Source organism: Phoenix dactylifera, chromosome 4, assembly GCF_051530095.1.
Source record: "Phoenix dactylifera cultivar Ajwa chromosome 4, Ajwa_hap1_PhDact_Kaust_v1.1, whole genome shotgun sequence".
In the NCBI taxonomy this organism is placed as follows: domain Eukaryota; kingdom Viridiplantae; phylum Streptophyta; class Magnoliopsida; order Arecales; family Arecaceae; genus Phoenix; species Phoenix dactylifera.
In genome coordinates, this window is record NC_143193.1 from 37542056 (window position 1) to 37559829 (window position 17774).

The 17774-nt window shown below is 49.7% G+C and overlaps 45 non-coding genes and 4 pseudogenes across 45 annotated transcripts; all 49 read right to left on the minus strand.

Annotated features, from left to right (window-relative positions):
* Window positions 1-19: 19 nt before the first annotated feature.
* Window positions 20-138, minus strand: LOC149763473 (5S ribosomal RNA). The gene has a single exon (XR_016405382.1). It is a non-coding gene; the product is annotated as a 5S ribosomal RNA (ribosomal RNA).
* Window positions 139-385: 247 nt separating this feature from the next.
* LOC149763474 (5S ribosomal RNA) lies at window positions 386-504 on the minus strand. The gene has a single exon (XR_016410805.1). It is a non-coding gene; the product is annotated as a 5S ribosomal RNA (ribosomal RNA).
* Window positions 505-750: 246 nt separating this feature from the next.
* LOC149763475 (5S ribosomal RNA) lies at window positions 751-869 on the minus strand. The gene has a single exon (XR_016410806.1). It is a non-coding gene; the product is annotated as a 5S ribosomal RNA (ribosomal RNA).
* A 247-nt stretch (window positions 870-1116) lies between these two features.
* On the minus strand, window positions 1117-1235 carry LOC149763476 (5S ribosomal RNA). The gene has a single exon (XR_016408804.1). It is a non-coding gene; the product is annotated as a 5S ribosomal RNA (ribosomal RNA).
* Window positions 1236-1481: 246 nt separating this feature from the next.
* Window positions 1482-1600, minus strand: LOC149763477 (5S ribosomal RNA). Its single transcript, XR_016410807.1, has one exon. It is a non-coding gene; the product is annotated as a 5S ribosomal RNA (ribosomal RNA).
* A 246-nt stretch (window positions 1601-1846) lies between these two features.
* LOC149763478 (5S ribosomal RNA) lies at window positions 1847-1965 on the minus strand. The gene has a single exon (XR_016400510.1). It is a non-coding gene; the product is annotated as a 5S ribosomal RNA (ribosomal RNA).
* Window positions 1966-2211: 246 nt separating this feature from the next.
* LOC149763479 (5S ribosomal RNA) lies at window positions 2212-2330 on the minus strand (annotated as a pseudogene).
* A 246-nt stretch (window positions 2331-2576) lies between these two features.
* Window positions 2577-2695, minus strand: LOC149763480 (5S ribosomal RNA). The gene has a single exon (XR_016410809.1). It is a non-coding gene; the product is annotated as a 5S ribosomal RNA (ribosomal RNA).
* Window positions 2696-2943: 248 nt separating this feature from the next.
* LOC149763481 (5S ribosomal RNA) lies at window positions 2944-3062 on the minus strand. Its single transcript, XR_016412237.1, has one exon. It is a non-coding gene; the product is annotated as a 5S ribosomal RNA (ribosomal RNA).
* Window positions 3063-3289: 227 nt separating this feature from the next.
* LOC149763482 (5S ribosomal RNA) lies at window positions 3290-3408 on the minus strand. Its single transcript, XR_016410810.1, has one exon. It is a non-coding gene; the product is annotated as a 5S ribosomal RNA (ribosomal RNA).
* Window positions 3409-3654: 246 nt separating this feature from the next.
* LOC149763483 (5S ribosomal RNA) lies at window positions 3655-3773 on the minus strand. Its single transcript, XR_016403167.1, has one exon. It is a non-coding gene; the product is annotated as a 5S ribosomal RNA (ribosomal RNA).
* Window positions 3774-4000: 227 nt separating this feature from the next.
* LOC149763484 (5S ribosomal RNA) lies at window positions 4001-4119 on the minus strand. The gene has a single exon (XR_016410811.1). It is a non-coding gene; the product is annotated as a 5S ribosomal RNA (ribosomal RNA).
* Window positions 4120-4365: 246 nt separating this feature from the next.
* Window positions 4366-4484, minus strand: LOC149763485 (5S ribosomal RNA). Its single transcript, XR_016410812.1, has one exon. It is a non-coding gene; the product is annotated as a 5S ribosomal RNA (ribosomal RNA).
* A 246-nt stretch (window positions 4485-4730) lies between these two features.
* Window positions 4731-4849, minus strand: LOC149763486 (5S ribosomal RNA). The gene has a single exon (XR_016403234.1). It is a non-coding gene; the product is annotated as a 5S ribosomal RNA (ribosomal RNA).
* Window positions 4850-5096: 247 nt separating this feature from the next.
* On the minus strand, window positions 5097-5215 carry LOC149763487 (5S ribosomal RNA). The gene has a single exon (XR_016405383.1). It is a non-coding gene; the product is annotated as a 5S ribosomal RNA (ribosomal RNA).
* A 247-nt stretch (window positions 5216-5462) lies between these two features.
* On the minus strand, window positions 5463-5581 carry LOC149763488 (5S ribosomal RNA). The gene has a single exon (XR_016410813.1). It is a non-coding gene; the product is annotated as a 5S ribosomal RNA (ribosomal RNA).
* A 246-nt stretch (window positions 5582-5827) lies between these two features.
* Window positions 5828-5946, minus strand: LOC149763489 (5S ribosomal RNA). Its single transcript, XR_016410814.1, has one exon. It is a non-coding gene; the product is annotated as a 5S ribosomal RNA (ribosomal RNA).
* Window positions 5947-6193: 247 nt separating this feature from the next.
* Window positions 6194-6312, minus strand: LOC149763490 (5S ribosomal RNA). Its single transcript, XR_016408805.1, has one exon. It is a non-coding gene; the product is annotated as a 5S ribosomal RNA (ribosomal RNA).
* A 246-nt stretch (window positions 6313-6558) lies between these two features.
* LOC149763491 (5S ribosomal RNA) lies at window positions 6559-6677 on the minus strand. Its single transcript, XR_016410815.1, has one exon. It is a non-coding gene; the product is annotated as a 5S ribosomal RNA (ribosomal RNA).
* A 246-nt stretch (window positions 6678-6923) lies between these two features.
* Window positions 6924-7042, minus strand: LOC149763492 (5S ribosomal RNA). Its single transcript, XR_016400511.1, has one exon. It is a non-coding gene; the product is annotated as a 5S ribosomal RNA (ribosomal RNA).
* A 246-nt stretch (window positions 7043-7288) lies between these two features.
* On the minus strand, window positions 7289-7407 carry LOC149763493 (5S ribosomal RNA; annotated as a pseudogene).
* A 246-nt stretch (window positions 7408-7653) lies between these two features.
* LOC149763494 (5S ribosomal RNA) lies at window positions 7654-7772 on the minus strand. Its single transcript, XR_016410816.1, has one exon. It is a non-coding gene; the product is annotated as a 5S ribosomal RNA (ribosomal RNA).
* A 248-nt stretch (window positions 7773-8020) lies between these two features.
* Window positions 8021-8139, minus strand: LOC149763495 (5S ribosomal RNA). The gene has a single exon (XR_016412238.1). It is a non-coding gene; the product is annotated as a 5S ribosomal RNA (ribosomal RNA).
* Window positions 8140-8366: 227 nt separating this feature from the next.
* LOC149763496 (5S ribosomal RNA) lies at window positions 8367-8485 on the minus strand. Its single transcript, XR_016410817.1, has one exon. It is a non-coding gene; the product is annotated as a 5S ribosomal RNA (ribosomal RNA).
* A 246-nt stretch (window positions 8486-8731) lies between these two features.
* LOC149763497 (5S ribosomal RNA) lies at window positions 8732-8850 on the minus strand. The gene has a single exon (XR_016403169.1). It is a non-coding gene; the product is annotated as a 5S ribosomal RNA (ribosomal RNA).
* A 227-nt stretch (window positions 8851-9077) lies between these two features.
* Window positions 9078-9196, minus strand: LOC149763498 (5S ribosomal RNA). Its single transcript, XR_016410818.1, has one exon. It is a non-coding gene; the product is annotated as a 5S ribosomal RNA (ribosomal RNA).
* Window positions 9197-9442: 246 nt separating this feature from the next.
* Window positions 9443-9561, minus strand: LOC149763499 (5S ribosomal RNA). Its single transcript, XR_016410820.1, has one exon. It is a non-coding gene; the product is annotated as a 5S ribosomal RNA (ribosomal RNA).
* Window positions 9562-9788: 227 nt separating this feature from the next.
* LOC149763500 (5S ribosomal RNA) lies at window positions 9789-9907 on the minus strand. The gene has a single exon (XR_016410821.1). It is a non-coding gene; the product is annotated as a 5S ribosomal RNA (ribosomal RNA).
* A 246-nt stretch (window positions 9908-10153) lies between these two features.
* LOC149763501 (5S ribosomal RNA) lies at window positions 10154-10272 on the minus strand. The gene has a single exon (XR_016404676.1). It is a non-coding gene; the product is annotated as a 5S ribosomal RNA (ribosomal RNA).
* Window positions 10273-10518: 246 nt separating this feature from the next.
* Window positions 10519-10637, minus strand: LOC149763502 (5S ribosomal RNA). Its single transcript, XR_016403235.1, has one exon. It is a non-coding gene; the product is annotated as a 5S ribosomal RNA (ribosomal RNA).
* Window positions 10638-10884: 247 nt separating this feature from the next.
* On the minus strand, window positions 10885-11003 carry LOC149763503 (5S ribosomal RNA). The gene has a single exon (XR_016405384.1). It is a non-coding gene; the product is annotated as a 5S ribosomal RNA (ribosomal RNA).
* A 247-nt stretch (window positions 11004-11250) lies between these two features.
* LOC149763504 (5S ribosomal RNA) lies at window positions 11251-11369 on the minus strand. The gene has a single exon (XR_016410823.1). It is a non-coding gene; the product is annotated as a 5S ribosomal RNA (ribosomal RNA).
* Window positions 11370-11615: 246 nt separating this feature from the next.
* On the minus strand, window positions 11616-11734 carry LOC149763505 (5S ribosomal RNA). Its single transcript, XR_016410824.1, has one exon. It is a non-coding gene; the product is annotated as a 5S ribosomal RNA (ribosomal RNA).
* A 247-nt stretch (window positions 11735-11981) lies between these two features.
* LOC149763506 (5S ribosomal RNA) lies at window positions 11982-12100 on the minus strand. Its single transcript, XR_016408806.1, has one exon. It is a non-coding gene; the product is annotated as a 5S ribosomal RNA (ribosomal RNA).
* Window positions 12101-12346: 246 nt separating this feature from the next.
* LOC149763507 (5S ribosomal RNA) lies at window positions 12347-12465 on the minus strand. The gene has a single exon (XR_016410825.1). It is a non-coding gene; the product is annotated as a 5S ribosomal RNA (ribosomal RNA).
* A 246-nt stretch (window positions 12466-12711) lies between these two features.
* LOC149763508 (5S ribosomal RNA) lies at window positions 12712-12830 on the minus strand. Its single transcript, XR_016404049.1, has one exon. It is a non-coding gene; the product is annotated as a 5S ribosomal RNA (ribosomal RNA).
* A 246-nt stretch (window positions 12831-13076) lies between these two features.
* On the minus strand, window positions 13077-13195 carry LOC149763509 (5S ribosomal RNA; annotated as a pseudogene).
* Window positions 13196-13441: 246 nt separating this feature from the next.
* On the minus strand, window positions 13442-13560 carry LOC149763510 (5S ribosomal RNA). The gene has a single exon (XR_016410826.1). It is a non-coding gene; the product is annotated as a 5S ribosomal RNA (ribosomal RNA).
* A 248-nt stretch (window positions 13561-13808) lies between these two features.
* Window positions 13809-13927, minus strand: LOC149763511 (5S ribosomal RNA). The gene has a single exon (XR_016412240.1). It is a non-coding gene; the product is annotated as a 5S ribosomal RNA (ribosomal RNA).
* A 227-nt stretch (window positions 13928-14154) lies between these two features.
* LOC149763512 (5S ribosomal RNA) lies at window positions 14155-14273 on the minus strand. Its single transcript, XR_016410827.1, has one exon. It is a non-coding gene; the product is annotated as a 5S ribosomal RNA (ribosomal RNA).
* Window positions 14274-14519: 246 nt separating this feature from the next.
* LOC149763513 (5S ribosomal RNA) lies at window positions 14520-14638 on the minus strand. The gene has a single exon (XR_016403170.1). It is a non-coding gene; the product is annotated as a 5S ribosomal RNA (ribosomal RNA).
* A 246-nt stretch (window positions 14639-14884) lies between these two features.
* On the minus strand, window positions 14885-15003 carry LOC149763514 (5S ribosomal RNA). Its single transcript, XR_016410829.1, has one exon. It is a non-coding gene; the product is annotated as a 5S ribosomal RNA (ribosomal RNA).
* Window positions 15004-15249: 246 nt separating this feature from the next.
* LOC149763515 (5S ribosomal RNA) lies at window positions 15250-15368 on the minus strand. The gene has a single exon (XR_016400512.1). It is a non-coding gene; the product is annotated as a 5S ribosomal RNA (ribosomal RNA).
* A 246-nt stretch (window positions 15369-15614) lies between these two features.
* On the minus strand, window positions 15615-15733 carry LOC149763516 (5S ribosomal RNA; annotated as a pseudogene).
* Window positions 15734-15979: 246 nt separating this feature from the next.
* Window positions 15980-16098, minus strand: LOC149763517 (5S ribosomal RNA). The gene has a single exon (XR_016410830.1). It is a non-coding gene; the product is annotated as a 5S ribosomal RNA (ribosomal RNA).
* Window positions 16099-16346: 248 nt separating this feature from the next.
* Window positions 16347-16465, minus strand: LOC149763518 (5S ribosomal RNA). Its single transcript, XR_016412241.1, has one exon. It is a non-coding gene; the product is annotated as a 5S ribosomal RNA (ribosomal RNA).
* A 227-nt stretch (window positions 16466-16692) lies between these two features.
* Window positions 16693-16811, minus strand: LOC149763519 (5S ribosomal RNA). The gene has a single exon (XR_016410831.1). It is a non-coding gene; the product is annotated as a 5S ribosomal RNA (ribosomal RNA).
* Window positions 16812-17057: 246 nt separating this feature from the next.
* Window positions 17058-17176, minus strand: LOC149763520 (5S ribosomal RNA). The gene has a single exon (XR_016403171.1). It is a non-coding gene; the product is annotated as a 5S ribosomal RNA (ribosomal RNA).
* Window positions 17177-17422: 246 nt separating this feature from the next.
* On the minus strand, window positions 17423-17541 carry LOC149763521 (5S ribosomal RNA). Its single transcript, XR_016410833.1, has one exon. It is a non-coding gene; the product is annotated as a 5S ribosomal RNA (ribosomal RNA).
* Window positions 17542-17774: the final 233 nt, after the last annotated feature.

Sequence of the window (17774 nt, forward strand, 5' to 3'; positions counted from 1 at the left end):
AGTGGAGAAAAAAATAAAAAGGGTGCAACACGAGGACTTCCCAGGGGGTCACCCATCCTAGTGCTACTCTCGCCCAAGCACGCTTAACTGCGGAGTTCTGATGGGATCCGGTGCATTAGTGCTGGTATGATCACACCCATGACATGCCCTTCGAAACTCCCTTTTATGACAAAGCAGCAGACCTCGACGGCCCGAGACATTCGCGCTGCCGGGGCCGTTCTGGCGTAGGATTCAACGCGCTGTTCCGCTATGCGGCATGACACCGCGAGTCTCCGGACTCAGTTTATTTTCGGGGGAAAAAAAATTATCCGAAGAGGAAAAGCCAAAAGCCGAAAAATTAAAAATAAATATTATCAAAAAATAAAAAAGCGGGCAAAAAATAAAAGGGGTGCAACACGAGGACTTCCCAGGGGGTCACCCATCCTAGTACTACTCTCGCCCAAGCACGCTTAACTGCGGAGTTCTGATGGGATCCGGTGCATTAGTGCTGGTATGATCGCACCCATGACATGCCCATCGAAACACCCTTTTATGACAAAGCAGCAGACCTCGACGGCCCGAGACATTCGCGCTGCCGGGGCCGTTCTGGCGTAGGATTCAATGCGCTGTTCCGCTATGCGGCATGGCACCGCGAGTCTCCGGACTCAGTTTATTTTCGAGGGAAAAAAATTATCCGAAGAGGAAAAGCCAAAAGCCAAAAAATTAAAAATAAATGTTATCAAAAAAGAAAAAAGCGGGCAAAAAATAAAAGGGGTGCAACACGAGGACTTCCCAGGGGGTCACCCATCCTAGTACTACTCTCGCCCAAGCACGCTTAACTGCGGAGTTCTGATGGGATCCGGTGCATTAGTGCTGGTATGATCGCACCCATGATATGCCCTTCGAAACTCCCTTTTATGACAAAGCAGCAGACCTCGACGGCCCGAGACATTCGCGCTGCCGGGGCCGTTCTGGCGTAGGATTCAACGCGGTGGTCCCGCTATGCGGCATGGCACCGCCAGTCTCCGGACCCAGTTTATTGTCGGGGGAAAAAAATTATCCGAAGAGGAAAAGCCAAAAGCCAAAAAATTAAAAATAAATATTATCAAAAAATAAAAAAGCGGGCAAAAAATAAAAAGGGTGCAACATGAGGACTTCCTAGGGGGTCACCCATCCTAGTACTACTCTCGCCCAAGCACGCTTAACTGCGGAGTTCTGATAGGATCCGGTGCATTAGTGCTGGTATGATCGCACCCAAGACATGCCCTTCGAAACTCCCTTTTATGACAAAGTAGCAGACCTCGACGGCCCGAGACATTCGCGCTGCCGGGGCCGTTCTAGCGTAGGATTCAACACGCTGTTCCGCTTTGCGGCATGGCACCGCCAGTCTCCGGACTCAGTTTATTTTCGGGGGAAAAAAATTATCCGAAGAGGAAAAGCCAAAAGCCGAAAAATAAAAAATAAATGTTATCAAAAAATAAAAAAGGGGGCAAAAAATAAAAGGGGTGCAACACGAGGACTTCCCAGGGGGTCACCCATCCTAGTACTACTCTCGCCCAAGCACGCTTAACTGCGGAGTTCTGATGGGATCCGGTGCATTAGTGCTGGTATGATCGCACCCATGACATGCCCTTCGAAACTCCCTTTTATGACAAAGCAGCAGACCTCGACGGCCCGAGACATTCGCGCTGCCGGGGCCGTTCTGGCGTAGGATTCAACGCACTGTTCCGCTATGCGGCATGGCACCGCCAGTCTCCGGACTCAGTTTATTTTCGGGGGAAAAAAATTATCCGAAGAGGAAAAGCCAAAAGCCGAAAAATAAAAAATAAATGTTATCAAAAAATAAAAAAGCGGGCAAAAAATAAAAGGGGTGCAACACGAGGACTTCCCAGGGGGTCACCCATTCTAGTACTACTCTCGCCCAAGCACGCTTAACTGCGGAGTTCTGATGGGATCCGGTGCATTAGTGCTGGTATGATCGCACCCATGACATGCCCTTCGAAACTCCCTTTTATGACAAAGCAGCAGACCTCGACGGCCCGAGACATTCGCGCTGCCGGGGCCGTTCTGGCGTAGGATTCAACGCGCTGTTCCGCTATGCGGCATGGCACCGCCAGTCTCCGGACTCAGTTTATTTTCGGGGGGAAAAAATTATCCGAAGAGGAAAAGCCAAAAGCCAAAAAATTAAAAATAAATATTATCAAAAAATAAAAAAGCGGGCAAAAAATAAAAAGGGTGCAACACGAGGACTTCCCAGGGGGTCACCCATCCTAGTACTTCTCTCGCCCAAGCACGCCTAACTGCGGAGTTATGATGGGATCCGGTGCATTAGTGCTGGTATGATCGCACCCATGACATGCCCTTCGAAACTCCCTTTTATGACAAAGCAGCAGACCGCGACGGCCCGAGACATTCGTGCTGCCGGGGCCGTTCTGGCGTAGGATTCAACGCGCTGTTCCGCTATGCGGCATGGCACCGCCAGTCTCCGGACTCAGTTTATTTTCGGAGGAAAAAAATTATCCGAAGAGGAAAAGCCAAAAGCCGAAAAATTAAAAATAAATATTATCAAAAAATAAAAAAGCGGGCAGAAAATAAAAGGGGTGCAACACGAGGACTTCCCAGGGGGTCACCCATCCTAGTACTACTCTCGCCCAAGCACGCTTAACTGCGGAGTTCTGATGGGATCCGGTGCATTAGTGCTGGTATGATCGCACCCATGACATGCCCATCGAAACTCCCTTTTATGACAAAGCAGCAGACCTCGACGGCCCGAGACATTCGCGCCGCCGGGGCCGTTCTGGCGTAGGATTCAACGCGCTATTCCCGCTATGCGGCATGGCACCGCCAGTCTCCGGACTCAGTTTATTTTCGGGGGAAAAAAATTATCCGAAGAGGAAAAGCCAAAAGCCGAAAAATTAAAAATAAATATCATCAAAAAATAAAAAAGTGGAGAAAAAAATAAAAAGGGTGCAACACGAGGACTTCCCAGGGGGTCACCCATCCTAGTACTACTCTCGCCCAAGCACGCTTAACTGCGGAGTTCTGATGGGATCCGGTGCATTAGTGCTGGTATGATCGCACCCATGACATGCCCTTCGAAACTCCCTTTTATGACAAAGCAGCAGACCTCGACGGCCCGAGACATTCGCGCTGCCGGGGCCGTTCTGGCGTAGGATTCAACGCGCTGTTCCGCTATGCGGCATGGCACCGCCAGTCTCCGGACTCAGTTTATTTTCGGGGGAAAAAAATTATCCGAAGAGGAAAAGCCAAAAGCCGAAAAATAAAAAATAAATGTTATCAAAAAATAAAAGGGGTGCAACACGAGGACTTCCCAGGGGGTCACCCATCCTAGTACTACTCTCGCCCAAGCACGCTTAACTGCGGAGTTCTGATGGGATCCGGTGCATTAGTGCTGGTATGATCGCACCCAAGACATGCCCTTCGAAACTCCCTTTTATGACAAAGTAGCAGACCTCGACGGCCCGAGACATTCGCGCTGCCGGGGCCGTTCTGGCGTAGGATTCAACACGCTGTTCCGCTATGCGGCATGGCACCGCCAGTCTCCGGACCCAGTTTATTGTCGGGGGAAAAAAATTATCCGAAGAGGAAAAGCCAAAAGCCAAAAAATTAAAAATAAATATTATCAAAAAATAAAAAAGCGGGCAAAAAATAAAAGGGGTGCAACACGAGGACTTCCCAGGGGGTCACCCATCCTAGTACTACTCTTGCCCAAGCACGCTTAACTGCGGAGTTCTGATGGGATCCGGTGCATTAGTGCTGGTATGATCGCACCCATGACATGCCCTTCGAAACTCCCTTTTATGACAAAGCAGCAGACCTCGACGGCCCGAGACATTCGCGCTGCCGGGGCCGTTCTGGCGTAGGATTCAACGCGCTGTTCCGCTATGCGGCATGGCACCGCCAGTCTCCGGACTCAGTTTATTTTCGGGGGAAAAAAATTATCCGAAGAGGAAAAGCCAAAAGCCGAAAAATAAAAAATAAATGTTATCAAAAAATAAAAGGGGTGCAACACGAGGACTTCCCAGGGGGTCACCCATCCTAGTACTACTCTCGCCCAAGCACGCTTAACTGCGGAGTTCTGATGGGATCCGGTGCATTAGTGCTGGTATGATCGCACCCAAGACATGCCCTTCGAAACTCCCTTTTATGACAAAGTAGCAGACCTCGACGGCCCGAGACATTCGCGCTGCCGGGGCCGTTCTGGCGTAGGATTCAACACGCTGTTCCGCTATGCGGCATGGCACCGCCAGTCTCCGGACTCAGTTTATTTTCGGGGGAAAAAAATTATCCGAAGAGGAAAAGCCAAAAGCCGAAAAATAAAAAATAAATGTTATCAAAAAATAAAAAAGCGGGCAAAAAATAAAAGGGGTGCAACACGAGGACTTCCCAGGGGGTCACCCATCCTAGTACTACTCTCGCCCAAGCACGCTTAACTGCGGAGTTCTGATGGGATCCGGTGCATTAGTGCTGGTATGATCGCACCCATGACATGCCCTTCGAAACTCCCTTTTATGACAAAGCAGCAGACCTCGACGGCCCGAGACATTCGCGCTGCCGGGGCCGTTCTGGCGTAGGATTCAACGCGCTGTTCCGCTATGCGGCATGGCACCGCCAGTCTCCGGACTCAGTTTATTTTCGGGGGAAAAAAATTATCCGAAGAGGAAAAGCCAAAAGCCGAAAAATAAAAAATAAATGTTATCAAAAAATAAAAAAGCGGGCAAAAAATAAAAGGGGTGCAACACGAGGACTTCCCAGGGGGTCACCCATCCTAGTACTACTCTCGCCCAAGCACGCTTAACTGTGGAGTTCTGATGGGATCCGGTGCATTAGTGCTGGTATGATCGCACCCATGACATGCCCTTCGAAACTCCCTTTTATGACAAAGCAGCAGACCTCGACGGCCCGAGACATTCGCGCTGCCGGGGCCGTTCTGGCGTAGGATTCAACGCGCTGTTCCGCTATGCGGCATGGCACCGCCAGTCTCCGGACTCAGTTTATTTTCGGGGGAAAAAAATTATCCGAAGAGGAAAAGCCAAAAGCCGAAAAATTAAAAATAAATATTATCAAAAAATAAAAAAGTGGAGAAAAAAATAAAAAGGGTGCAACACGAGGACTTCCCAGGGGGTCACCCATCCTAGTGCTACTCTCGCCCAAGCACGCTTAACTGCGGAGTTCTGATGGGATCCGGTGCATTAGTGCTGGTATGATCACACCCATGACATGCCCTTCGAAACTCCCTTTTATGACAAAGCAGCAGACCTCGACGGCCCGAGACATTCGCGCTGCCGGGGCCGTTCTGGCGTAGGATTCAACGCGCTGTTCCGCTATGCGGCATGACACCGCGAGTCTCCGGACTCAGTTTATTTTCGGGGGAAAAAAAATTATCCGAAGAGGAAAAGCCAAAAGCCGAAAAATTAAAAATAAATATTATCAAAAAATAAAAAAGCGGGCAAAAAATAAAAGGGGTGCAACACGAGGACTTCCCAGGGGGTCACCCATCCTAGTACTACTCTCGCCCAAGCACGCTTAACTGCGGAGTTCTGATGGGATCCGGTGCATTAGTGCTGGTATGATCGCACCCATGACATGCCCATCGAAACACCCTTTTATGACAAAGCAGCAGACCTCGACGGCCCGAGACATTCGCGCTGCCGGGGCCGTTCTGGCGTAGGATTCAATGCGCTGTTCCGCTATGCGGCATGGCACCGCGAGTCTCCGGACTCAGTTTATTTTCGAGGGAAAAAAATTATCCGAAGAGGAAAAGCCAAAAGCCAAAAAATTAAAAATAAATGTTATCAAAAAAGAAAAAAGCGGGCAAAAAATAAAAGGGGTGCAACACGAGGACTTCCCAGGGGGTCACCCATCCTAGTACTACTCTCGCCCAAGCACGCTTAACTGCGGAGTTCTGATGGGATCCGGTGCATTAGTGCTGGTATGATCGCACCCATGATATGCCCTTCGAAACTCCCTTTTATGACAAAGCAGCAGACCTCGACGGCCCGAGACATTCGCGCTGCCGGGGCCGTTCTGGCGTAGGATTCAACGCGGTGGTCCCGCTATGCGGCATGGCACCGCCAGTCTCCGGACCCAGTTTATTGTCGGGGGAAAAAAATTATCCGAAGAGGAAAAGCCAAAAGCCAAAAAATTAAAAATAAATATTATCAAAAAATAAAAAAGCGGGCAAAAAATAAAAAGGGTGCAACATGAGGACTTCCTAGGGGGTCACCCATCCTAGTACTACTCTCGCCCAAGCACGCTTAACTGCGGAGTTCTGATAGGATCCGGTGCATTAGTGCTGGTATGATCGCACCCAAGACATGCCCTTCGAAACTCCCTTTTATGACAAAGTAGCAGACCTCGACGGCCCGAGACATTCGCGCTGCCGGGGCCGTTCTAGCGTAGGATTCAACACGCTGTTCCGCTTTGCGGCATGGCACCGCCAGTCTCCGGACTCAGTTTATTTTCGGGGGAAAAAAATTATCCGAAGAGGAAAAGCCAAAAGCCGAAAAATAAAAAATAAATGTTATCAAAAAATAAAAAAGGGGGCAAAAAATAAAAGGGGTGCAACACGAGGACTTCCCAGGGGGTCACCCATCCTAGTACTACTCTCGCCCAAGCACGCTTAACTGCGGAGTTCTGATGGGATCCGGTGCATTAGTGCTGGTATGATCGCACCCATGACATGCCCTTCGAAACTCCCTTTTATGACAAAGCAGCAGACCTCGACGGCCCGAGACATTCGCGCTGCCGGGGCCGTTCTGGCGTAGGATTCAACGCACTGTTCCGCTATGCGGCATGGCACCGCCAGTCTCCGGACTCAGTTTATTTTCGGGGGAAAAAAATTATCCGAAGAGGAAAAGCCAAAAGCCGAAAAATAAAAAATAAATGTTATCAAAAAATAAAAAAGCGGGCAAAAAATAAAAGGGGTGCAACACGAGGACTTCCCAGGGGGTCACCCATTCTAGTACTACTCTCGCCCAAGCACGCTTAACTGCGGAGTTCTGATGGGATCCGGTGCATTAGTGCTGGTATGATCGCACCCATGACATGCCCTTCGAAACTCCCTTTTATGACAAAGCAGCAGACCTCGACGGCCCGAGACATTCGCGCTGCCGGGGCCGTTCTGGCGTAGGATTCAACGCGCTGTTCCGCTATGCGGCATGGCACCGCCAGTCTCCGGACTCAGTTTATTTTCGGGGGGAAAAAATTATCCGAAGAGGAAAAGCCAAAAGCCAAAAAATTAAAAATAAATATTATCAAAAAATAAAAAAGCGGGCAAAAAATAAAAAGGGTGCAACACGAGGACTTCCCAGGGGGTCACCCATCCTAGTACTTCTCTCGCCCAAGCACGCCTAACTGCGGAGTTATGATGGGATCCGGTGCATTAGTGCTGGTATGATCGCACCCATGACATGCCCTTCGAAACTCCCTTTTATGACAAAGCAGCAGACCGCGACGGCCCGAGACATTCGTGCTGCCGGGGCCGTTCTGGCGTAGGATTCAACGCGCTGTTCCGCTATGCGGCATGGCACCGCCAGTCTCCGGACTCAGTTTATTTTCGGAGGAAAAAAATTATCCGAAGAGGAAAAGCCAAAAGCCGAAAAATTAAAAATAAATATTATCAAAAAATAAAAAAGCGGGCAGAAAATAAAAGGGGTGCAACACGAGGACTTCCCAGGGGGTCACCCATCCTAGTACTACTCTCGCCCAAGCACGCTTAACTGCGGAGTTCTGATGGGATCCGGTGCATTAGTGCTGGTATGATCGCACCCATGACATGCCCATCGAAACTCCCTTTTATGACAAAGCAGCAGACCTCGACGGCCCGAGACATTCGCGCCGCCGGGGCCGTTCTGGCGTAGGATTCAACGCGCTATTCCCGCTATGCGGCATGGCACCGCCAGTCTCCGGACTCAGTTTATTTTCGGGGGAAAAAAATTATCCGAAGAGGAAAAGCCAAAAGCCGAAAAATTAAAAATAAATATCATCAAAAAATAAAAAAGTGGAGAAAAAAATAAAAAGGGTGCAACACGAGGACTTCCCAGGGGGTCACCCATCCTAGTACTACTCTCGCCCAAGCACGCTTAACTGCGGAGTTCTGATGGGATCCGGTGCATTAGTGCTGGTATGATCGCACCCATGACATGCCCTTCGAAACTCCCTTTTATGACAAAGCAGCAGACCTCGACGGCCCGAGACATTCGCGCTGCCGGGGCCGTTCTGGCGTAGGATTCAACGCGCTGTTCCGCTATGCGGCATGGCACCGCCAGTCTCCGGACTCAGTTTATTTTCGGGGGAAAAAAATTATCCGAAGAGGAAAAGCCAAAAGCCGAAAAATAAAAAATAAATGTTATCAAAAAATAAAAGGGGTGCAACACGAGGACTTCCCAGGGGGTCACCCATCCTAGTACTACTCTCGCCCAAGCACGCTTAACTGCGGAGTTCTGATGGGATCCGGTGCATTAGTGCTGGTATGATCGCACCCAAGACATGCCCTTCGAAACTCCCTTTTATGACAAAGTAGCAGACCTCGACGGCCCGAGACATTCGCGCTGCCGGGGCCGTTCTGGCGTAGGATTCAACACGCTGTTCCGCTATGCGGCATGGCACCGCCAGTCTCCGGACCCAGTTTATTGTCGGGGGAAAAAAATTATCCGAAGAGGAAAAGCCAAAAGCCAAAAAATTAAAAATAAATATTATCAAAAAATAAAAAAGCGGGCAAAAAATAAAAGGGGTGCAACACGAGGACTTCCCAGGGGGTCACCCATCCTAGTACTACTCTTGCCCAAGCACGCTTAACTGCGGAGTTCTGATGGGATCCGGTGCATTAGTGCTGGTATGATCGCACCCATGACATGCCCTTCGAAACTCCCTTTTATGACAAAGCAGCAGACCTCGACGGCCCGAGACATTCGCGCTGCCGGGGCCGTTCTGGCGTAGGATTCAACGCGCTGTTCCGCTATGCGGCATGGCACCGCCAGTCTCCGGACTCAGTTTATTTTCGGGGGAAAAAAATTATCCGAAGAGGAAAAGCCAAAAGCCGAAAAATAAAAAATAAATGTTATCAAAAAATAAAAGGGGTGCAACACGAGGACTTCCCAGGGGGTCACCCATCCTAGTACTACTCTCGCCCAAGCACGCTTAACTGCGGAGTTCTGATGGGATCCGGTGCATTAGTGCTGGTATGATCGCACCCAAGACATGCCCTTCGAAACTCCCTTTTATGACAAAGTAGCAGACCTCGACGGCCCGAGACATTCGCGCTGCCGGGGCCGTTCTGGCGTAGGATTCAACACGCTGTTCCGCTATGCGGCATGGCACCGCCAGTCTCCGGACTCAGTTTATTTTCGGGGGAAAAAAATTATCCGAAGAGGAAAAGCCAAAAGCCGAAAAATAAAAAATAAATGTTATCAAAAAATAAAAAAGCGGGCAAAAAATAAAAGGGGTGCAACACGAGGACTTCCCAGGGGGTCACCCATCCTAGTACTACTCTCGCCCAAGCACGCTTAACTGCGGAGTTCTGATGGGATCCGGTGCATTAGTGCTGGTATGATCGCACCCATGACATGCCCTTCGAAACTCCCTTTTATGACAAAGCAGCAGACCTCGACGGCCCGAGACATTCGCGCTGCCGGGGCCGTTCTGGCGTAGGATTCAACGCGCTGTTCCGCTATGCGGCATGGCACCGCCAGTCTCCGGACTCAGTTTATTTTCGGGGGAAAAAAATTATCCGAAGAGGAAAAGCCAAAAGCCGAAAAATAAAAAATAAATGTTATCAAAAAATAAAAGGGGTGCAACACGAGGACTTCCCAGGGGGTCACCCATCCTAGTACTACTCTCGCCCAAGCACGCTTAACTGCGGAGTTCTGATGGGATCCGGTGCATTAGTGCTGGTATGATCGCACCCAAGACATGCCCTTCGAAAATCCCTTTTATGACAAAGTAGCAGACCTCGACGGCCCGAGACATTCGCGCTGCCGGGGCCGTTCTGGCGTAGGATTCAACACGCTGTTCCGCTATGCGGCATGGCACCGCCAGTCTCCGGACCCAGTTTATTGTCGGGGGAAAAAAATTATCCGAAGAGAAAAAGCCAAAAGCCAAAAAATTAAAAATAAATATTATCAAAAAATAAAAAAGCGGGCAAAAAATAAAAGGGGTGCAACACGAGGACTTCCCAGGGGGTCACCCATCCTAGTACTACTCTCGCCCAAGCACGCTTAACTGCGGAGTTTTGATGGGATCCGGTGCATTAGTGCTGGTATGATCGCACCCATGACATGCCCTTCGAAACTCCCTTTTATGACAAAGCAGCAGACCTCGACGGCCCGAGACATTCGCGCTGCCGGGGCCGTTCTGGCGTAGGATTCAACGCGCTGTTCCGCTATGCGGCATGGCACCGCCAGTCTCCGGACTCAGTTTATTTTCGGGGGAAAAAAATTATCCGAAGAGGAAAAGCCAAAAGCCGAAAAATAAAAAATAAATGTTATCAAAAAATAAAAAAGCGGGCAAAAAATAAAAGGGGTGCAACACGAGGACTTCCCAGGGGGTCACCCATCCTAGTACTACTCTCGCCCAAGCACGCTTAACTGTGGAGTTCTGATGGGATCCGGTGCATTAGTGCTGGTATGATCGCACCCATGACATGCCCTTCGAAACTCCCTTTTATGACAAAGCAGCAGACCTCGACGGCCCGAGACATTCGCGCTGCCGGGGCCGTTCTGGCGTAGGATTCAACGCGCTGTTCCGCTATGCGGCATGGCACCGCCAGTCTCCGGACTCAGTTTATTTTCGGGGGAAAAAAATTATCCGAAGAGGAAAAGCCAAAAGCCGAAAAATTAAAAATAAATATTATCAAAAAATAAAAAAGTGGAGAAAAAAATAAAAAGGGTGCAACACGAGGACTTCCCAGGGGGTCACCCATCCTAGTGCTACTCTCGCCCAAGCACGCTTAACTGCGGAGTTCTGATGGGATCCGGTGCATTAGTGCTGGTATGATCACACCCATGACATGCCCTTCGAAACTCCCTTTTATGACAAAGCAGCAGACCTCGACGGCCCGAGACATTCGCGCTGCCGGGGCCGTTCTGGCGTAGGATTCAACGCGCTGTTCCGCTATGCGGCATGACACCGCGAGTCTCCGGACTCAGTTTATTTTCGGGGGAAAAAAAATTATCCGAAGAGGAAAAGCCAAAAGCCGAAAAATTAAAAATAAATATTATCAAAAAATAAAAAAGCGGGCAAAAAATAAAAGGGGTGCAACACGAGGACTTCCCAGGGGGTCACCCATCCTAGTACTACTCTCGCCCAAGCACGCTTAACTGCGGAGTTCTGATGGGATCCGGTGCATTAGTGCTGGTATGATCGCACCCATGACATGCCCATCGAAACACCCTTTTATGACAAAGCAGCAGACCTCGACGGCCCGAGACATTCGCGCTGCCGGGGCCGTTCTGGCGTAGGATTCAATGCGCTGTTCCGCTATGCGGCATGGCACCGCGAGTCTCCGGACTCAGTTTATTTTCGAGGGAAAAAAATTATCCGAAGAGGAAAAGCCAAAAGCCAAAAAATTAAAAATAAATGTTATCAAAAAAGAAAAAAGCGGGCAAAAAATAAAAGGGGTGCAACACGAGGACTTCCCAGGGGGTCACCCATCCTAGTACTACTCTCGCCCAAGCACGCTTAACTGCGGAGTTCTGATGGGATCCGGTGCATTAGTGCTGGTATGATCGCACCCATGATATGCCCTTCGAAACTCCCTTTTATGACAAAGCAGCAGACCTCGACGGCCCGAGACATTCGCGCTGCCGGGGCCGTTCTGGCGTAGGATTCAACGCGCTGGTCCCGCTATGCGGCATGGCACCGCCAGTCTCCGGACCCAGTTTATTGTCGGGGGAAAAAAATTATCCGAAGAGGAAAAGCCAAAAGCCAAAAAATTAAAAATAAATATTATCAAAAAATAAAAAAGCGGGCAAAAAATAAAAAGGGTGCAACATGAGGACTTCCTAGGGGGTCACCCATCCTAGTACTACTCTCGCCCAAGCACGCTTAACTGCGGAGTTCTGATAGGATCCGGTGCATTAGTGCTGGTATGATCGCACCCAAGACATGCCCTTCGAAACTCCCTTTTATGACAAAGTAGCAGACCTCGACGGCCCGAGACATTCGCGCTGCCGGGGCCGTTCTAGCGTAGGATTCAACACGCTGTTCCGCTTTGCGGCATGGCACCGCCAGTCTCCGGACTCAGTTTATTTTCGGGGGAAAAAAATTATCCGAAGAGGAAAAGCCAAAAGCCGAAAAATAAAAAATAAATGTTATCAAAAAATAAAAAAGGGGGCAAAAAATAAAAGGGGTGCAACACGAGGACTTCCCAGGGGGTCACCCATCCTAGTACTACTCTCGCCCAAGCACGCTTAACTGCGGAGTTCTGATGGGATCCGGTGCATTAGTGCTGGTATGATCGCACCCATGACATGCCCTTCGAAACTCCCTTTTATGACAAAGCAGCAGACCTCGACGGCCCGAGACATTCGCGCTGCCGGGGCCGTTCTGGCGTAGGATTCAACGCACTGTTCCGCTATGCGGCATGGCACCGCCAGTCTCCGGACCCAGTTTATTTTCGGGGGAAAAAAATTATCCGAAGAGGAAAAGCCAAAAGCCGAAAAATAAAAAATAAATGTTATCAAAAAATAAAAAAGCGGGCAAAAAATAAAAGGGGTGCAACACGAGGACTTCCCAGGGGGTCACCCATTCTAGTACTACTCTCGCCCAAGCACGCTTAACTGCGGAGTTCTGATGGGATCTGGTGCATTAGTGCTGGTATGATCGCACCCATGACATGCCCTTCGAAACTCCCTTTTATGACAAAGCAGCAGACCTCGACGGCCCGAGACATTCGCGCTGCCGGGGCCGTTCTGGCGTAGGATTCAACGCGCTGTTCCGCTATGCGGCATGGCACCGCCAGTCTCCGGACTCAGTTTATTTTCGGGGGGAAAAAATTATCCGAAGAGGAAAAGCCAAAAGCCAAAAAATTAAAAATAAATATTATCAAAAAATAAAAAAGCGGGCAAAAAATAAAAAGGGTGCAACACGAGGACTTCCCAGGGGGTCACCCATCCTAGTACTTCTCTCGCCCAAGCACGCCTAACTGCGGAGTTATGATGGGATCCGGTGCATTAGTGCTGGTATGATCGCACCCATGACATGCCCTTCGAAACTCCCTTTTATGACAAAGCAGCAGACCGCGACGGCCCGAGACATTCGTGCTGCCGGGGCCGTTCTGGCGTAGGATTCAACGCGCTGTTCCGCTATGCGGCATGGCACCGCCAGTCTCCGGACTCAGTTTATTTTCGGAGGAAAAAAATTATCCGAAGAGGAAAAGCCAAAAGCCGAAAAATTAAAAATAAATATTATCAAAAAATAAAAAAGCGGGCAGAAAATAAAAGGGGTGCAACACGAGGACTTCCCAGGGGGTCACCCATCCTAGTACTACTCTCGCCCAAGCACGCTTAACTGCGGAGTTCTGATGGGATCCGGTGCATTAGTGCTGGTATGATCGCACCCATGACATGCCCATCGAAACTCCCTTTTATGACAAAGCAGCAGACCTCGACGGCCCGAGACATTCGCGCCGCCGGGGCCGTTCTGGCGTAGGATTCAACGCGCTATTCCCGCTATGCGGCATGGCACCGCCAGTCTCCGGACTCAGTTTATTTTCGGGGGAAAAAAATTATCCGAAGAGGAAAAGCCAAAAGCCGAAAAATTAAAAATAAATATCATCAAAAAATAAAAAAGTGGAGAAAAAAATAAAAAGGGTGCAACACGAGGACTTCCCAGGGGGTCACCCATCCTAGTACTACTCTCGCCCAAGCACGCTTAACTGCGGAGTTCTGATGGGATCCGGTGCATTAGTGCTGGTATGATCGCACCCATGACATGCCCTTCGAAACTCCCTTTTATGACAAAGCAGCAGACCTCGACGGCCCGAGACATTCGCGCTGCCGGGGCCGTTCTGGCGTAGGATTCAACGCGCTGTTCCGCTATGCGGCATGGCACCGCCAGTCTCCGGACTCAGTTTATTTTCGGGGGAAAAAAATTATCCGAAGAGGAAAAGCCAAAAGCCGAAAAATAAAAAATAAATGTTATCAAAAAATAAAAGGGGTGCAACACGAGGACTTCCCAGGGGGTCACCCATCCTAGTACTACTCTCGCCCAAGCACGCTTAACTGCGGAGTTCTGATGGGATCCGGTGCATTAGTGCTGGTATGATCGCACCCAAGACATGCCCTTCGAAACTCCCTTTTATGACAAAGTAGCAGACCTCGACGGCCCGAGACATTCGCGCTGCCGGGGCCGTTCTGGCGTAGGATTCAACACGCTGTTCCGCTATGCGGCATGGCACCGCCAGTCTCCGGACCCAGTTTATTGTCGGGGGAAAAAAATTATCCGAAGAGGAAAAGCCAAAAGCCAAAAAATTAAAAATAAATATTATCAAAAAATAAAAAAGCGGGCAAAAAATAAAAGGGGTGCAACACGAGGACTTCCCAGGGGGTCACCCATCCTAGTACTACTCTTGCCCAAGCACGCTTAACTGCGGAGTTCTGATGGGATCCGGTGCATTAGTGCTGGTATGATCGCACCCATGACATGCCCTTCGAAACTCCCTTTTATGACAAAGCAGCAGACCTCGACGGCCCGAGACATTCGCGCTGCCGGGGCCGTTCTGGCGTAGGATTCAACGCACTGTTCCGCTATGCGGCATGGCACCGCCAGTCTCCGGACCCAGTTTATTTTCGGGGGAAAAAAATTATCCGAAGAGGAAAAGCCAAAAGCCGAAAAATAAAAAATAAATGTTATCAAAAAATAAAAAAGGGGGCAAAAAATAAAAGGGGTGCAACACGAGGACTTCCCAGGGGGTCACCCATCCTAGTACTACTCTCGCCCAAGCACGCTTAACTGCGGAGTTCTGATGGGATCCGGTGCATTAGTGCTGGTATGATCGCACCCATGACATGCCCTTCGAAACTCCCTTTTATGACAAAGCAGCAGACCTCGACGGCCCGAGACATTCGCGCTGCCGGGGCCGTTCTGGCGTAGGATTCAACGCACTGTTCCGCTATGCGGCATGGCACCGCCAGTCTCCGGACCCAGTTTATTTTCGGGGGAAAAAAATTATCCGAAGAGGAAAAGCCAAAAGCCGAAAAATAAAAAATAAATGTTATCAAAAAATAAAAAAGCGGGCAAAAAATAAAAGGGGTGCAACACGAGGACTTCCCAGGGGGTCACCCATTCTAGTACTACTCTCGCCCAAGCACGCTTAACTGCGGAGTTCTGATGGGATCCGGTGCATTAGTGCTGGTATGATCGCACCCATGACATGCCCTTCGAAACTCCCTTTTATGACAAAGCAGCAGACCTCGACGGCCCGAGACATTCGCGCTGCCGGGGCCGTTCTGGCGTAGGATTCAACGCGCTGTTCCGCTATGCGGCATGGCACCGCCAGTCTCCGGACTCAGTTTATTTTCGGGGGGAAAAAATTATCCGAAGAGGAAAAGCCAAAAGCCAAAAAATTAAAAATAAATATTATCAAAAAATAAAAAAGCGGGCAAAAAATAAAAAGGGTGCAACACGAGGACTTCCCAGGGGGTCACCCATCCTAGTACTTCTCTCGCCCAAGCACGCCTAACTGCGGAGTTATGATGGGATCCGGTGCATTAGTGCTGGTATGATCGCACCCATGACATGCCCTTCGAAACTCCCTTTTATGACAAAGCAGCAGACCGCGACGGCCCGAGACATTCGTGCTGCCGGGGCCGTTCTGGCGTAGGATTCAACGCGCTGTTCCGCTATGCGGCATGGCACCGCCAGTCTCCGGACTCAGTTTATTTTCGGAGGAAAAAAATTATCCGAAGAGGAAAAGCCAAAAGCCGAAAAATTAAAAATAAATATTATCAAAAAATAAAAAAGCGGGCAGAAAATAAAAGGGGTGCAACACGAGGACTTCCCAGGGGGTCACCCATCCTAGTACTACTCTCGCCCAAGCACGCTTAACTGCGGAGTTCTGATGGGATCCGGTGCATTAGTGCTGGTATGATCGCACCCATGACATGCCCATCGAAACTCCCTTTTATGACAAAGCAGCAGACCTCGACGGCCCGAGACATTCGCGCCGCCGGGGCCGTTCTGGCGTAGGATTCAACGCGCTATTCCCGCTATGCGGCATGGCACCGCCAGTCTCCGGACTCAGTTTATTTTCGGGGGAAAAAAATTATCCGAAGAGGAAAAGCCAAAAGCCGAAAAATTAAAAATAAATATCATCAAAAAATAAAAAAGTGGAGAAAAAAATAAAAAGGGTGCAACACGAGGACTTCCCAGGGGGTCACCCATCCTAGTACTACTCTCGCCCAAGCACGCTTAACTGCGGAGTTCTGATGGGATCCGGTGCATTAGTGCTGGTATGATCGCACCCATGACATGCCCTTCGAAACTCCCTTTTATGACAAAGCAGCAGACCTCGACGGCCCGAGACATTCGCGCTGCCGGGGCCGTTCTGGCGTAGGATTCAACGCGCTGTTCCGCTATGCGGCATGGCACCGCCAGTCTCCGGACTCAGTTTATTTTCGGGGGAAAAAAATTATCCGAAGAGGAAAAGCCAAAAGCCGAAAAATAAAAAATAAATGTTATCAAAAAATAAAAGGGGTGCAACACGAGGACTTCCCAGGGGGTCACCCATCCTAGTACTACTCTCGCCCAAGCACGCTTAACTGCGGAGTTCTGATGGGATCCGGTGCATTAGTGCTGGTATGATCGCACCCAAGACATGCCCTTCGAAACTCCCTTTTATGACAAAGTAGCAGACCTCGACGGCCCGAGACATTCGCGCTGCCGGGGCCGTTCTGGCGTAGGATTCAACACGCTGTTCCGCTATGCGGCATGGCACCGCCAGTCTCCGGACCCAGTTTATTGTCGGGGGAAAAAAATTATCCGAAGAGGAAAAGCCAAAAGCCAAAAAATTAAAAATAAATATTATCAAAAAATAAAAAAGCGGGCAAAAAATAAAAGGGGTGCAACACGAGGACTTCCCAGGGGGTCACCCATCCTAGTACTACTCTTGCCCAAGCACGCTTAACTGCGGAGTTCTGATGGGATCCGGTGCATTAGTGCTGGTATGATCGCACCCATGACATGCCCTTCGAAACTCCCTTTTATGACAAAGCAGCAGACCTCGACGGCCCGAGACATTCGCGCTGCCGGGGCCGTTCTGGCGTAGGATTCAACGCACTGTTCCGCTATGCGGCATGGCACCGCCAGTCTCCGGACCCAGTTTATTTTCGGGGGAAAAAAATTATCCGAAGAGGAAAAGCCAAAAGCCGAAAAATAAAAAATAAATGTTATCAAAAAATAAAAAAGGGGGCAAAAAATAAAAGGGGTGCAACACGAGGACTTCCCAGGGGGTCACCCATCCTAGTACTACTCTCGCCCAAGCACGCTTAACTGCGGAGTTCTGATGGGATCCGGTGCATTAGTGCTGGTATGATCGCACCCATGACATGCCCTTCGAAACTCCCTTTTATGACAAAGCAGCAGACCTCGACGGCCCGAGACATTCGCGCTGCCGGGGCCGTTCTGGCGTAGGATTCAACGCACTGTTCCGCTATGCGGCATGGCACCGCCAGTCTCCGGACCCAGTTTATTTTCGGGGGAAAAAAATTATCCGAAGAGGAAAAGCCAAAAGCCGAAAAATAAAAAATAAATGTTATCAAAAAATAAAAAAGCGG